This window comes from Dendrobates tinctorius, unplaced genomic scaffold (assembly GCF_039654945.1).
Source record: "Dendrobates tinctorius isolate UK_male_01 unplaced genomic scaffold, ASM3965494v1 ptg000046l, whole genome shotgun sequence".
NCBI lineage: Eukaryota > Metazoa > Chordata > Amphibia > Anura > Dendrobatidae > Dendrobates > Dendrobates tinctorius.
The window spans coordinates 86449870-86467667 of record NW_027361714.1 but is presented as its reverse complement, the minus strand read 5'-3'; positions in this window follow the sequence as shown (position 1 = coordinate 86467667).

Genomic DNA, 17798 nt, shown 5'->3' with positions numbered 1-17798 from the left:
AAAAATTATTTTGAAATCCAAACTGTTGGCCTACTGAAATTTATGTTCAATAAATGCACTCAAAACTTGGTTGGGGCTGCTTTTGCATCAATTACTGCATTAATGCGGCGTGGCATGGAGGTGATCAGCCTGTGGCACTGCTGAGGTGTTATGGAAGCCCAGGTTGCTTTGATAGCAGCCTTCAGCTCATCTGCATTGTTGGGTCTGGTGTCTCTCATCTTCCTTTTGACAATACCCCATTGATTCTCTATGGGGTTAAGGTCAGGCGAGTTTGCTGGTCAATCAAGCACAGTGATACTGTTGTTTTTAAACCAGGTATTGGTAGTTTTGGCAGTGAGGACAGGTGCCAAGTCCAGCTGGAGAATGAAATTTCCGTCTCCAAAAAGCTTGTCAGCAGAGGGAAGCATGAAGTGCTCTAAAATTTCCTGATAGACGGCTGCGCTGACTTTGGACTTGATAAAACACAGTGGACCTACACCAGCGGGTGACATTGCATCCCAAACCATCACTGATTGTAGAAACTTCGAACTAGACCTCAAGAAGTTTGGATTTTGTACCTCTCCACTTTTTCTCCAGACTCTGGGACCTTGATTTCTAAATGAAATGCAAAATTTACTTTCATCTGAAAACAACACCTTGGACCAGTGAGCAACAGTCCAGCTCTTTTTCTCCTTGGCCCAGGTAAGACGTTTCTGGCTTTGTCTTTTGGTCATGAGTGGCTTGACACAAGGAATGCAACACTTATAGCCCATGTCCTGGATACGTCTGTGCATGGTGGCTCTTGAAGCAATGACTCTTGAAGCAGCAGTCCACTCCTTGTGAATCTTTCCCTAAATTTTTGAATGGCCTTTTCTTAACAATCCTTTCAATGTTGTGGTTATCCCAGTTGCTTGTGCACATTTTTCTACTACACTTTTTCCTTCCACTCAACTTTCAATTAATATGCTTTGGTACAGCACTCTGTGAACAGCCAGCTTTTGTGGCTTACCCTCCTTGTGGAGTGTATCAATGACTGCCTTCTGGACATCTGTCAAGTCAGCAGTCTTCCCCATGATTGTGGGGCCTACTGAAACAGACTAAGGGACCTTTTTAAATGCTTAGAAAGCTTTTGCAGGTGTTTTTGTTAATTATTCTAATTTACTGAAATAATGACTTTTGGGTTTTCATTGACTGTAAGCCATAGGCTTCTTTTACTCTTCTCGTGTTTTTTGCGGCCCCTTTTTGAGGGTCTTTTTTGCGGGCCATATTGCCATAATTTTCACGGTCTGCCGCAAAAACGGGCCACAAAAATCTGTTTGGATCGCCGATTTTCTGTTTGGGATTTAGGTTTTGAAAAATTGGGTGAAAAAAAACGGTGTTCCGCAAATCCGTCAGCACGGTGTACCGTGTCCGTAAGCCGTAAAAAATATCGAGGAAGGTCGATATTTTTTCACGGCCGTAAATACGGCCCACACAGCCATACAGCGTACGGCGCTTCGACTAATTTGCAGCCCCATAGAAATCTATTGAGGCTGCAAAAATGGCCCGCAAAAATACGGCAAGTATAAAAGAAGCCATAATCATCAGCATTAACAGAAATAAACATTTGAAATAGATCACTCTGTTTGTAATGACTCTATATAATATGAGTTTCACTTTTTGCATTGAACTGAAATAAATTTACTTTTTGATGATATTCTATTTTTTTGTGAAGCACCTGTACATTACTAATGCTGTTTGAGTTAAAGAGCTTGAAGGACGATGGATTCAATAGAGTAGACCTCAGTGTGTCACCCCCAAATTTTGAGGACAATTTGGATTCACGACAAAGCAATTCACTGCAAAACAAATTTTGGGGAAAATTTCAGGGACACTGACAAATTTGAATTTCACAAGATTTGCTCAACTCTAGCACATAGTGATCATATGTACAGGGTAGGCCATTTATATGGATACACCTAAATGAAATGAGAATGGTTGGTGATATCAACCTCCTGTTAGTGGCACATTAGTATGAGAGGAGGAAAATTTTTCAAGATGGGTGGTGACCATGGCGGCCATTTTGAAGTCGGCCATTTTGGATCCAACTTTATTTTTTTCGATGGGAAGAGGGTCATGTGACACATCAAATGTATTGAGAACTTCACAAAAAACAATGGTGTGCTTGGTTTTAACGTAACTTTATTCTTTCATGAGTTATTTACAAGTTTCTCTTTGTTTACAGCCATTGACATGTCGCAGAGGTTAACACGTGAGGAGTGGATAGAAATTGTTTTGATGTCTGGTGAACGCAGTACCCGGGTCATTGCAGCAGTTTTCAATGCAAGACACACTACGTAAGAAAACTGTCACCATTCCCATTTTATTTAGGTGTATCCATATAAATGGCCCACCCAAAAAAGTTTACCTCATCACTGAACATAATGTTCTGTGTAAACTGAAGGTCCTGTTCCAATTTTTGATTTGCCCACTCTGCAAATTCAGCACATCGATCTGGGTCACCAACCATTCCTATTATATTTAGGTGTATCCATATAAATGGCCCACCCTGTAGATTTTTTATATATAGGTATACAAGTATATTACAGAGGAGCAAATAGATTTGCAGGACCCTGGTCCAGCAGCTATGTCAGCAATTCCATAGCTGCCGAACAGGTGTCCTTCAAACCACTTCCTACTTGTCAGCATCTCTGGTTCCTTTTTAATTATCTGGCCTGGATTGATGTTGTGCATTATGCCGCTATGATGATGTCACGCCAGGCCAGCTAATCAAAAGATGCTACAGGGAAGATGACAGATAGAAGTTAGTCTCATTCAGTAGACATGGAATATTGATGTGGCTGCTTTATAAAGTCTTGCTAATTTATTTGCTAATTTCTAATTAATAGACACGTAGAAAAATTCTCTGCAAGAATGAAAAATATTAAATTCCAGATTAACTGGGTGTTTTGGGTTGCATTATGATTTAAAAAGAGAAAACACAGTAGATTAACAATAAATGGCTTCTCCCAACCACTTACAATGCGTGGAGAAAAAGTTTTGGCGTTATCATTCATATTCTCTGAAAAAAAGGCCAAGAAAGCAAACACTCTGCCGGGGTATGTAAACTTTTGAGCACAACTGTGTATATATATGTCAAATTTGAGTATTAAAGAGATATTAAAAAAAATCAATAGTTTGTGACATACTCACTTTGTAAGACAGACAGTCATGGTTAAATGTTTGAATTTTTTTTAACTTCTCTTTTGTATTTTATTAATACAATTTTCTCTATTCTAAAAAGGACCGACCAAAAAATTCAGCTACCCGATGAAAAAACAGCAACAAGTTTGGAGATGGCATGTATGTATGTCAAATTTGACTAATAAAATGGATTTGCAAAAAATCATTTTTTTGTGACACCCACACTTGTGTTAGACAGTCACACAGTTCAATGTCTGTATTATTTTTTTTAACTTTATTTTGTACCATTTTAATACAATTCCTTTATTTCAATAAACAAAACAAAACATCAGCAATATTGGTGTGGCGTGTATGTACAGTCTTGATCATCATTATTGACACCCATGAAGTTTAAGAACATAATGTTGAATATCTCCTGAAAAAAATCAATCAAGTAAAACAGTTTTTATGTATAGAGCACAATACTTTTAAAGGGTATAAGGCCATCTCCAAAGACCTTGGGGTCCTAGTTTCAACAGTGCGCAATGTTATTAAGAAGTTTGCCAAGCATGGAACCATCAAGAACCTTAAGAATCACCAGCAGGCAGGCAAAGATGCTTACCTGCCCAGGCCACAGCACAAATGCACTAACAAGGTGCAGCGGACCCATTAAGATGGCACAGGTGTAAAAATACCTGATAAGGCAGCCAGCATCCAATCTGGACATGGCCGCTTGGTATGATAATGCACAAAAAATATAAGCTGTATGTGGCAGTGTTCACACAGAAAATGCAAAGCATCTGGTTTTTATCTAGCTTAGTCTTTCTTGGTGTTTTTCTTAACCATCAAGAACCTACCTGGACGTGGGGGATAGAGGAAAATTGTCAAGAGATGTCTTCGAAGGTTGGTGTGAATGGTGTAAAAAACATCACATCAAACATCCAAAGACCTAAAGGCCAATCTGGAACAGTCTGGGGTCATGGCTTCAACAAGTACCATACACCACACATTAAACCAAGCAGGGCTTTATGGGCAAAGGTTAAGGAAGAAACCATTGCTGGAGAAAAGACATAAAAAGGAATGGAAGATCATTCCCAAAGAGTACCTTGACAAACCACAATTCTTCTGGGAAAATGTTCCGTGGACAGATGAAACAATAATAGAGCTTTTTGACAATGCAAAGCAACAGTTTGAATGAAGCCTATAAGGAAAATAACACCCTAACATCACTTAAGCATGGCGGAGGATCCATAATGCCGTGGGGTTGCTTTGCTGTGTCTTGTACTGGAGGCCTGGACTGTATCACAGGAATCATGAAATTGGAGAATTATCAAGAGATTTTAGAACAAATGTCCTTCCCAGTGTAAGAAAAGTTGGTTTGAGTCAAAGATCATGAATCCTCAACCAAGACAATGATCCAAAGGACATATCCAAAAGTACACAAGAATGGTTGAAATAGAAAAAATGACAACCTGGAGAGAAGACCACTATGATGAATGCACACCACAATTGTAATTCACAACCAGTAGAAGCTCCACTGCAGCGCGTAACAGCTGTCGTCATCTCCACTCCTGCTCCCATCCTCCCTAAGCCGATGTTTTAAAGAAATAGAATAAAGAAGATTTTAACCGGTGAGTGCCATCTGTATTTCTTTTTTGGTTAAAATATAATTATTTTTGCCTGACTATTGTACTTACATATACAATTTTTTGTACATCCAGGTTATCAAAGGGTTTCTCTGTTTTAGACCCTCTTCCTATTGTGGGCATATATATGAACGTTCTAGCACATGTTGTTTTCTTGCAGGTTGCTGGTCCACACAGGGCTGTTGCATATTATGTGTATTATCTATTGTATATAGGAGCAGGGCACATGCGGTTTGTTCTTTACCATTGTTTGTAGATGTTTTCATGCGGTGTTGTCAATAAAGCTTTTTCTATCCATAAATTACAATTGTGGTGTGCATTCATCGTAGTGGGCTCTTTCTTTGTCCTGGTTGTCACTACTTTTGACCATTGAATTGCACCCACATATTTACTCTGTATGATTAGCAGTGCGCCAATTTAATATTTTTACAGAAACAGAAAAAATGGACTCTTAAAAAGGCCAGCAATGAGTCCTGACCTCAATCCCATTGAAAATCTTTGGGGCGAGCTCAAATCTGCCATTTGGAAAAAGAACCCTGCAAACATTCAAGAGCTTGAACAAACTTCAAAGCAAGAGTGGGAGAAAATACCAGCTGAGAAGTGCAAGAAGCTTATTGATGGTTATAAGAAACATTTGGAGGCTGTCACCAATGCCAAAGGATGTGAAACCAAGTATTAATTAGGGGTGACTTTATTGCTGCATATGCTGCTTATTCTATTTCTTCTTTGAAATTGCAACATTTAAGTTGAAAAACAATATTTTATTGTCTTACTTTGGACCACTAATTAAAGAATCCTGAAGATATAACTTTGGTACATTTCCATTTATATCTGAAGATATTGTACAGTCTATGAAAAAATGAAGGGGTGCCAAAAATGGTGAGCAGGACTGTATGTCAAATTAGACTAATATAAAAAGTCTGAAAGAAATAAGTTGTTTGGGTTATGCATGGCTTGTGAGGCAGTCACAGAGTTAAATATTGTTTTCAATATTTAAGAAAGGGGTCATGATTTGGAACGGAGCCAGGACGGGGGTCATTATTTAAGAAAGGGGCCAGGATCAGGAATAATATTAAAGAAAATGGTTAGGATGAGAGACACTATTAAAAGATAGGGGCCAGGATGAAAGACACTATAACAGGATAAGTGACATTATTAAAGATTGGAGACATTATTATAGGATAGAGGCCAACTTGGAGGGCATTTTTACAGGATAAGAGGCATTATTACAGTAAGGGAGACATTATTAAAGTATAGGGGCTTGGACATTATTATAGGATGAAGGCATTATTAAAGTCAGTGAACATTGTTTGCTATAATTATAATAATTAAAATAGAACAAAGGACACATTTTAATAGGTGTTTTTTACCTATTACATTTTAATGTATTTTTTTGCTTCAAATAGCTTAGAGTTACACAACGACATATGTCGCTCAACAATTAAATCGCAGTGACACATTTCATATAATGATTTTCTATGGTGTCACATTGACACCTGCGACATCCTGCAACACCAAGTCGATTATGTCTCCAAATGTGTTGGATTTTCTGTCTCTGATCACAATTACCTTATGCTTCATTGCAATTTGCAGGCAAGATGCAACTTGCATGAGATTTGTCTGCAGCCTAGCTCTTTTATTTATAGCAAAATCATATGTGGCACCCCTAGGGGTATTTCCTAAGACATGGCCAACCTACTATGGCTCAGTAATAGTTCCAGTGATGGCCTTTTACCCAACACCAGAACCCGTAGTACCAGAAGCCCCAAGACAAGAAGTTGACCCCGTACCACAAGAAGTCCCAAGACAGGAAGAACAGATTCCTGGTCATGGTGATCCCATTCACGGTAGACTTGCCAACCCCATAATTGTGGAATTATCTTTAGCAGAACGGGCAATACCATATTAGCAGTAGACCGTAGTACGCCACCTGAAGAGACACCGTTATTACGTAGATCACAACGTAGTACTCAGGGTCAATTACCGGAAGGTATACGGATTACCAAATGTGAATACCATTTATGAGAATTGAATATATATTATGCCATTTATAGTTGAACAGAAAATCTAGCTTAGCCATTTGTTATCAGTTTGCAACGTTTAAGCCCAGTATCTACGGAGACTCTTCTGTATGAACTTTTTGCATATTCTTGAACTTTCTTTTTGAACTTTATCTTTAGACTCTGTTGGAAAAAAAAAATGGAACTAAATTCCTGGACACTAATTGCAGTGCCTTTCCTAACAAATAAATAACCCTCAAGGATAGAACTGTATTAATGGACGCTATTTGAAGTGACTTTTTACAGAACTCTATTTTTGATCTTTGAATGGTTTTTGTGACTTTTCATTTTAAGACTCTGTATATATTAGTTGTTATTTCAAATGTTTATTGTCCCACAGTCCCGGAGTACTGTTCTTAACTAAGGGGGAATGTGGCACCCCTAGGGGTATTTGCCACAAAAGTGGGATCACCACAGAGTTACTGACACAAGACACAAACAAGAATAGGAACACTGCATTACCACCTCCGGCCAGAAGGGGGAGCTCCAGAGACTCCCCTATATCAATTCTGACCTGAGGAAAAGGAGTCAGTTATTCCCAGGAGTTCAGATCTGGAGGGTCAGAGTGTGAGGAACAGTATCAGGCTCCTGAAGGACTGACTGACAATTTCAGGGCCAACAGAACATCGGTCTGAGGAAAAAGGGACAGAGAAAGAGGACATTTTAAGAACCGGGTAGCACTAATTACTACCCAGAACAGGCGCAGAGACGGATACCAGATCCGTGGCTGCATTCATTATATATAATACAGCAACCGGAAAACGTGAGGTGATACCAGCCTCACTAGGGTCAGACGCAGCAACAGGTGTAGAGTTCAGCGGTACTCCCGGAGGGGGTAAGAAAAGGAAAGGACTCGAGTTGCCCGTTGAATCAAGACCCGGAGAGGACAGATTGGGCCGGCAGCCAGTTCACACACAGCAGCAGGGCCACACAGAAACAGAGCAAAATAGGAGGTAAAAGCCCCGGCAGGGCCAGAGTAACCCAAAAGTTCCCATACAGACTCCGGTGACGGGACTTATTGTAACCCCCTATTTGTTGAAGTAAACTGGTTAACCGTTTCCAGTGTCTCAGACTTTCATTTGGACAGTAGCCATCTACCCAAAATCAGGAGCATTACCGCTGAGAGAATCCGCTGCTGAACAAGTAAGTGCCCGTGCTCTTCAAGTCCCCTCATAATACCCCCTTTTGCACTGTGCATCGCCTGAGGCCACAGCACCGGGTCAAGCCACCCGTGACATTCCCCAGAGGTGAAGCAAGGACACCACCGATCCGGTGCTGGGTATTCCATGGTCTCCCGGGCGTCACACATAGCTCTAAAGTGGTCGCCCGACAGCAAGTCATAGATAATTTGCACTTTTCATAGAATTGCTGTCACCCTGTAGCCCCAGCCTAAAGTTGAATTTGTCTACATGTCCTGATATTCCTATGAAAATGACAGTTACATTGAGTTGCATTTATTGACAAGCTGCTGGCACTTGACAGCTTTGATTGCAAATAAGCTTAGTATGATTAAACTACTAATAAAATAACATATCAGTCCTTTCCATTATATCACAATTAGATGCGAAATGAAAAATGGAAGGTGCCTTTATGCCCTTTGTTTACTTCATGTCATTTGATCTATTGTGATGTAAACCAGCTGTTTAGTTTCATACACTCTTGACAGCTAAACACAGAATATAATTTGTAATAATTTCAGATCTGCGTTGCCCCATAATATAACATTGTGCTGTGTGCTATGCGATAGAACATCAAATGGCACTAGGCCACGTTAAACGCCAGTGTGACTAAGCCCTAATAGTGACAAATGAACACAATGAGTACTCTACTGCTGCCACTCTGGCAGTGCTGCAGCAGCGCATGCAAGTGACAGCTCACTGACTGGTGTGTGACGTGACCACACACTGCACATGAAGGCTAGGCTTTGTGAGCAGCAGAGGCCAGTTGTGGAATACCAGCTTCAACACGCCCATCAGTATTCTGGTCAACCTCCACACGTAACAACTTAAGACTTGGTGTGACAACACAAAATTTAATCTTAATTATCCAGACTTATGTCCAGGAGACATACGCTATTATCTTTATGTTGACTCATATGAGTCTTAAAAGTTGATTTTTGATATTTTTGAATGGCTGTTTGCCTCTTATATCAGCTCCTACATCTTACTGCCTGAAATGTTTGCAAAAGAGGGACGCAGGGTCATTGAACAATCGATGTTTGAAAACACATTGATTGACCATTGTATGGGAATCTGTGGCTTGTTGACTTGCAAAACATAGGATAAAAAACTATGCAAATTGATTAAATACTCACACAATGAAAGTTAATCTCATCCCACCTCCCCCCCTGACCAGTGGATGATGACCTGAAACTCAGATGTGGTTATAAAAAAGGATTTCTATCTTTCTGCAATCAGAGACTCTTTACAAAACCATAACCAGGAGCACTCTATAGGACAGTAGCCAGGACATCATGGCTCCATCACAAGTGATACAGATTTGACCATTCAGGAGACCATGGCCCCAGCTGGAAGAACACAGATCTTCTCTATTGACCATCGCTGAATGCTCAGAGATGTCTTGAAGAATCCAGGTTGGGACAATCTGGTCACCTGGCTACATACCTCACTGCTCTCTGTCAGCTTCCTAAGCATGTTGTTCCCTCCTCTCTGTGGGTGCCAGCCAAAAGCGGGGGCCACTGGGGGTTAGTCAGCCCTGGAATTCCAAGCAGGTGCACTAATTCCTGGGAAGTCAGCAGAAGGTTGAGACTGTGCTCTTTGCATCATCTTGGGTATTTTGTTGGGAGTGTTCTATGTGCTATTGTCTGTTTTGTGGTGCAATAAAGTATTGCCACGCTCTCTTACCCTAACCTTGTGTTGTTTGAGTAGTATTTTTCCCATGATAAAGGGAGAATGGACGTTCAGTGGGATGAGCCCTGGTCCTTTCGGTCTCTGGACAGTGGATGAGAGTACCCACTGACCCCTTGTGTCTCCACAGTGGGTATGGATGTCTGAGATTTTTGCAATTCTCCAAGACTTTGAGGACTCCACAAAGATGATGAGCGGCGATGAAACGATAATCAGCGCCACGATTCCAATTCTAAGCCTAATTAAACAGTTGCTGCTGACAATTAAACATGAAACTTTGCATACAGACCAGGTGGAGATGGAGGCAGGCATGAGACAGGATGATACTACACAGCCCAGCCTCATCTCATCAAGTCAGCGCAGATTTGGTAGCAAAGAGGAGGTGGATACTGAAACTGAGGAGGACGAACAGGAGCTGGTTGCTAGCACAACAGAGGCTAGTAACCACACAAGCTTCATCTTCATGGGCTGAGGAGAATGAGGGGAATGAGGATGAAGAGAGAGAGGAGGAGGAGGTGGAGAGTTGTCATCATAGTGGAGACAGGTAGCTTGTTGGCTGTAGGAAGCTTGGCACTGATGTTAAACTTTATGTACCCCTGCCTTTCCCGTGACCCTAGCGTTATATTTATCATGGCTAAAAAAGAGTAATGGTTGTTGACCCTGCTAGACCCACGCTAAAACGAAACCTTGCATCGCTCCTTCCTGGAGAGGTCTACTAAAATGGTGTAATATCAGAAGGCCAATTTCAAAAATATGTTGAAAAAATTACCATCAGACAACACTAGCGGCAGGGGGGCAAGCTTCCTTTCCCAACCAAGGAGGAGAGGCTTAAGACACACACACACCAGGCACAGCAGAGGCAGGGGTCGTTGTCAAAGGCCTGGGCCAATTTCATGACACCCTCCCAGCGTCTAGGCCCTGAGGACCAGGCATTTTTGATAAGGATGGGAAAGTTTTTAAAGATTATCAAGCAATACCAGCGTACTCCCTAATTCATCTGCAATCTTCAACTATTGTGTCTCAAACCTGGATAACTAGCATGAACTGTGCCTCTATGCCTAGGAGGTGTTGTGCTGCCCTGCCGCTAGCATCTTGTCTGAGTGGACTTATAGTGCTGCCAGGGGGGTCATAACAGACAGACTCTTTTGCCTGTCAATAGAAAATGCTGACAGGCTCACTCTTATAAAAATGAACAAAGCCTGGATTATTGCTGACTTTTCCACACCACCATATGCCAGCAGCACATAAAGTGTATGTAATACTCTATATTTGAATGAGGCGATGACTCTCCTTATAACTTTTTTCTGCCTTTGCACTGTGTGCAGAGCCTTCATGAATGTAGATGTACCACTTTCATAATTTTATTATGAGGCACTCCAGTTAGTGCCTTCAAGAGTGTATGGATGGCCCTGCTTGTAATTTTCTGGCAGCCTTTGCACTTAGTGCCTAACCTTTATGAGTCTAGGAGTACCACTACATGACAATTTGAACAGAATGTGTATGAGGCCCTCCTTTATGTCTAATACAGGGTGTATCTGATTCCCTCTTCCATCAAATTGTTGGCAGTTCTTGCTTCCTTCATAAATTACACTGACATTTTCAATTTTTTAATAAAAATTTCAATTTTGGTTTACTTAAATTATTATTTTTTTTAAATCCTTTTTATATTTTGCCTTACATGCAAGTCATTATACAGGAAAGAATATTTGTTAACATATTTTTTTCCTGTAAACTCTAGTTTCTTGTTAATTTTGAATGTTTTATTGTCAGTCTGTAAAGTGGAGTAAAAGTGTGACACCATTTTTCTAGGAACCGATCTGGGAGTCAGATATGCTTCCAGAGGTCTTCCCCATGCTGTTCTCTTTCCGTTCAGCACTTTTTTCCATCCATCTCAACATTTTAACTGCCCCCACACCTCTTTGTAGGGTCTGCCTGAACATTTTCCCATTTCCCATTGACTTCCATTATACTGGTTGCTCGAAACGAGCATCCAAACCTTAGGAATTGCTTGGTTCAAGTAAAAAACATCCGAGCATTTTAGTGCTTGCTCATCCCTATTCCCAGTAAAATGTTCTTTGAGCTGTAAATTTCTCATTTTCACAAAGGGTGATAGGGGAAAATAGACCATACAAAGTGGTACCCCACATGTGGTTGAAAACTAATGTTTTGGCATATGGCAGGGCTCAGAAAGGAGAGAGCATTATTTGGCCTTTGAAGTGCAAATTTGCCTGGAATATATTGCGGATACCTTGAATAAATTCATCTAGGGGTAAGTGATCATTTTTAATTCACAGGTCCTTTACAGATTTTTAAAAGAATGGGTCTTGAAAGCCAAAAATTATCTTTTTTTCTGCCAAAATGTTTCTTTAACCTCAAATTTTTCCTTTTCACATGGGGGTACTAGTAGAAAATTTACACCCAATTTGTTATGCAATTTATACAGAACGTGACAGTAACCATTATGTGGTTGCATACTACTGTTTCCTGTCGTGGGTACTTGGGACGCTCTTCCAAGTACAACCACCAGGGGGCAAGGAAGTGAGGAGAGCAGCGGCTCTCCGCAAGTGAGGACCTGCAGTAGCCGGGTAACCACCGTTAGATGGCAGAAGAGAGAGGTTAATCACGCCGAGTCGTACATAGTCCAGAACGTAGTACCAAGGGGTGAGACAAGAGCAGAGTTGGAGGCGAGCCAAAAGGTCAGAATCCGGTCGAGAGCGTGGTATCAGAATGGGGTGAGATGGGCGCACAATCAAGCATAAGCCAAAGGGTCGGAGCTGGGCAGGACAAGAGGAAACAGACACGGGGTACAGCAGGGCAGGTCAGAGTATGAACTGGGACATACACGGTGGGGAACAAGCACACGGACATACTAAATAGGGGACCGGGAGAGGGGCACACTAACACGGGAAGTCAGAAGGCATAGGACACGCACTAAGTGCACTAAGTCAGCAGCTCAACCCGAAGGCAGAATCTATCACTGATAAGAGCTATCGGCAGCAGCGCCGAGAAATAGCCACCCCCATCCCAGTGAGAGGCAGAAAAGGTTAACCCCTACATGACCAGGCTGGAGAACGAAAAGCAGCAGGCAAACCCCAACCTGGATCATGACAGTACCCTTCTCTCAAGGGGGGGCCACCGGAACCCCAGGTTTTATAGGGTACTGGGCATGAAAGGCCCGGACCAACCGATCTGCATGGACCGATCGCGCCGGAACCCATGACCGGTCCTTAGGACCGTAACCCCTCCAATGAATCAGATACTGAAGTGAACAGCGGACCATACGGGAATCCACAATTTGTTCCACCTCATACTCAGTCTGGCCATCCACCGAGACAGGAGGCGGAGGAGATGAAAACTCTTCTAGGGAAGACGCCAGTGGTTTTTAAAGAGATTTATGGAACACGTTGGGGATCCGTAGCGATGGTGGAATGCGCAGATGGAAAGCCACAGGATTGGCCACTTCCATAATCTCATAAGAGCCAATGAACTGTGTGCAGAGCTTTTATGAGATGAGGAGTACCACAGCTACACTTTGTTCACAATATTTGAATGAGGCACTACAGTTGGTGCTTCCAAGGGTGTATGAAGGACCCTGCTTCTAATTTTCTGGCAGCCTTTGCACTTAGTGCCTTACCTTTATGAGTCTAGGAGTACCACTACATGACAATTTGAACAGAATTGTTCTTTAGCTTAATGATGGTGTATAAAAAGTTAATTTCAGTGCTGGAATAGTTGAAGCTAAAGAACAATGAAATAGAGACATCCCTGTATCAGAAGCCAATCGACCGTCCAACATACCTATGGGACAGTTTCCATCCAAAACACATAAAGTCCTCTATTATCTACAGCTAAGCCATCAGATACAATTGTATATGTTTCAACCCCATGGATAGAGATGAACACCTTGGTTGCCTCAGAAAAACCTTTTTGATTCAGGGCTACCATCCAAGAACAATTGAAAACCAAATTACAAGGGCCACCAGAATATCAAGGAATCACCTGCTACATTACAAAGCTAAAGAAGAGAATAAACGGGTGCCTCTAGTGGTCACCTACAATCCATATCTGGAGGTGCTAAGGGGAGCTGCATGGAAGTTTCAACCTTTACTGCAAAAAGATGCCTGAATACAATCCATATTTCCAGACCCCCCCACTGCTGTGTTTTGGGCAGCCCCCAAATTTAAGAAGCATAATTGTCAGAAGCTCCCTGTCCTTTCCAACAGCTGCAGGAACCTTTGTCATGATCCAGGTTGGATATGACAGGTTTTGAATAAGTAACCTTTTTTTTCCTTTGAGCTGGTTGCTTGGAGTTGGTTTTGCCCCCGGTGGTCATTGGGGTTATTACACAGTAGTGTCTTTTGTTCTAGTTTGCCCCCAGTGGTGGTGAGCGTTATTGCATGGGAATCTCTAACAGGTGTGAGACTCTGGCTCCTAACTATAAAGGTGTGTCAGGTGTTCTCACTCACTGTTGGTGATATTGGTGTTTTCCATCCATCCTTGGTGAAGAAAGGAGCTAGAGAGAGTTGCTGGCAGCTCCGTCAGAATCCTGGAGTGGCAGCTTTGGTGTCAGCGAGGAGTTCTGGCAAAGCTTGGAGGAGTGGCAGCGATGGTGTCAGCGAGGAGTTCTTGTAAAGCATGGTGGAGTGGCAGCTATGGTGTCAGCAAGGAGTTCTTGCAAAGCTTGGTTGCGTGGCAGCTATGGTGTCAGCGAGGAGTTCTTGCAAAGCTTGGTGGAGTGGCAGCTATGGAGAAAGCTGCACTCAGATGCTGGACTCTTTTGCTGGAAGAGAGCTGCACTCAGATGCTGGACTCTGTTGCTGGAAAGCTGCACTCAGATGCGGGGCTCTGTTGCTGGAAAGCTGCACTCAGGTGTTGGATCCGGTTGGAGGAAAATATGCACTCAGGTGTCGGACTCTGTTGCTTGGAGCATTAGCAACAGAGCAAAGCTAAGTGGTGTTTCCCTATTTGTCACTTTCCTCAATGTGTGTTTCAGTGCAGTGGTGAGATTAGTTTCTGCACCGTCCACTTCACTAGTAAGGGATTGATTCAGGGCGAGCTAGGGATTTCAGGTATCCTGATCGGCGCCCGGTGCGGAACCAGCCTAGGGATCGTTAGCAGTGTAGAGACACTGACTCAGGGGAGTGCAGGAGGTCTCCACATCCCCGTTCCCTATCATAGGGCCACCATTGTAATTGTTTTCCTGGTTTTCCCCTTTATTCTGAAATTCACCCTGCTGGAAGCGGTGTATCCAGACATACGTGTACTACTGAAATTCGCCTGCTGGAGGCGGTGTATCCGGCTGCACGTTTTATTATTTAAATTCACCCTGCTGGAGGCGGTGTATCCAGGGTCACGCATGTCATATAAATTCGCCCTGCTGGAGGCAGTGTGTCCAGTCACACGTGACCATGACACTTTCCTTGCAACCAGAAAAAATGTAAAACCTGTCCATTTATAATGACCATGGACAAGATAAAGATCCCCAACTCACATCAGGACTACAAGATCCCACGTACGTTCAGCTGCATCACATCTAATGTGGTGTACTTAATTATTTGTACTAAATGTCCAACTGGGGGTCTGTATGTGGGGTAGACTGGGCAAAAACTGAGAGCAAGGATGAATTCTCATCGCCACACAATAAGAGAAAAAAGAATGGATCTACCTGTGGCAAAACATTTTTGTATCCCTGGTCATAGCATGATGGACATTAAATTACTTGTATTAAAAGGTAACTTCAAGTCTCAGAGAGAGAGAGAAGAATCTATGAAAACTTTCGACACATTCAGTGCAGGTATTAATGTGTTGCATGGATTTATGTCTTTTTACATCAATTAAGGAATTTGCTCCTCAGACCTTCTGGGGTCATCACAACACAGAACCAGACCGGCAATCAGAGGGCAATAAAACCTTCACACTGCTTATCTATGAACTGCTCCAATAATTATGCTTATCTCTCTCCCATAATGACTATTCCGCTTCACATCACTTGTCTTATCTATTGAGTTATTTCTGTGCTGTCTTGTGTATAAATATGTGATTCTTCAGATTTTGTATTAGTCTAGCCTGATGAAGAGACCTGCGTAGTCTCGAAAGCTTGCAATTTGTTACCATCTTTTCAGTTAGCCATTAAAAGGTATCAACCACTGAGGACTCTCAATTCTAAATATTCTTCTATCTATTGGCTAACACGGTACAAACATATATATCTTTCCGTGATTCGATGGACAGCCCTCTCCAAAAAATGCCTCCATTCATCGAATGCCAATTTAATGGCTAGCAACTCCCAGTTGCCAGCATCATAATTTCTCTCTGCTAGCAAGAATTTCCTAGAACAGAAGGCACAGTGTCTTAAATTGGTAAGGGTGGCAGGACCCTGGGACAACACCGCCCCCACTCTCACCTCTGAGGCGTCCACCTCAACAATAAAAGGTTCAGATGGATCTGGCTGAATCAACACAGGGGCTGACATGAAACATCTTTTTAACAAAGAGAACGCCACTACGGCTGAGGCTGATCAATTCCTGATATCAGGCCCTTTTTTAGTCAGATCAGTGAGGGGTTTGACCACCTGCAAGAACCCCCTAATAAACTTCCGATAATAATTAGCGAACCCTAAGAAATGCTAACCTTTCAGATCTTTGGGTTGTACCCAATCAACATGGCCTGAAACTTTTTATGGTCCATACGAAACCCATCAGCAAACAAGATGAATCCCAAAAAGACAGTTCCTGAACAAAAAAATGAGCACTTCTCCAGTTTTGCAAAGAGAGAGTTCTCCCGAGCCTCTAGTGAACCGCACGAAGATGACCTAAATGAACTAGTTTATCCAGCGAGTAAAGTAGAATATTGTCCAGATAATCTACCATAAAATGCCCAATAAAGTCAGAGAAAACATGGTTAATGAAGTTCTGGAAAACTGCCTGCATATTAGTCAGACCAAAGGGCATAACCAAATTCTCAAACAGCCCCTCAGAAATGAGAAAGGCAGTTTTCCACTCATCCCCCTCTCGCACCCGGATAAGGTTATATACCCCTCGGAGATCCAATTTGGAAAACCATTTGGCCACAGAAAATTGATTAGGAACCAGGTCTATTTTACAATCAAATGGGCGGTGTGGTGGTAAAGCCTCAGCTTCTTTTTTGGAGAACACATCCTCAAAGTCCTTCAGGTACTCCGGAATACCCTCCAGACTGACAGATGACACAGATACAGAGACAAAGCAATCTTTGGAACAATTAGGTCCCCATTTAACAAAATTTGGGGACTCCCAGTCAATGACTGAATTGTGCAGTTGTAACCAGGGAAACCCCAACAACAGCCCCGCCGGAAGATTGTCCATGACAAAACATGAAATGCACTCCTGGTGTACAGTCCCCACCTTGAGTACAAACTCTTCAGATACAAAATTGATACCATTTTTAGTGAAGGGGGTAGAGTCAATGGCCACAACATTCATGGGAATCTTCAACCTAACTGTCCCTATCTTACAGTCAGCCACCAATTTTGAGTCAACCAGGTTCACAGATGACCCACAGTTCACAAAAGCTGAAATGGGTGCAAAACGGTTCCCAACACCTTGCTCCACTTTCAGCAGTACTTTAAGAAATGAGGAAAACTGTACCTGAGAGTCTGGGTAACCTCCTCGACCCAGACTTACCCAGACTTAGACATTTCCCAACATCTTAGATGTCGGAGGACAGGAGGGGCAGTCCTTCTTCCAATGTCCCAGAGCCCCACAATAGAAACAGAGCTTGCCTTCCCTTCGCCGTCTCCTCTCCTTTTCCTTGAAGGTGGTGGCCCCTACCTCCATAGGTTCAACTTGAAGCACAAGCTCTGGCCTGACCGGGATATAAGGAGTCTCCCGTTGCATAACTCCCTTTTCCCGTAGTCTCTGGTCCATATAGACAGCCTGCGATATTGCCTCCTCTAGATCTGGGTGGCGGATTGAGGATCAGGGCATCCTTAAGCTGGTCAGATAGTCCCCTCCGGAATTGGCACCTGAGTGCTGAGTCATTCCAGGACACCTCCGGAGACCAACGCCTAAATTCTGAACAGTACCATTCGGCAGAGAGCTTTCCCT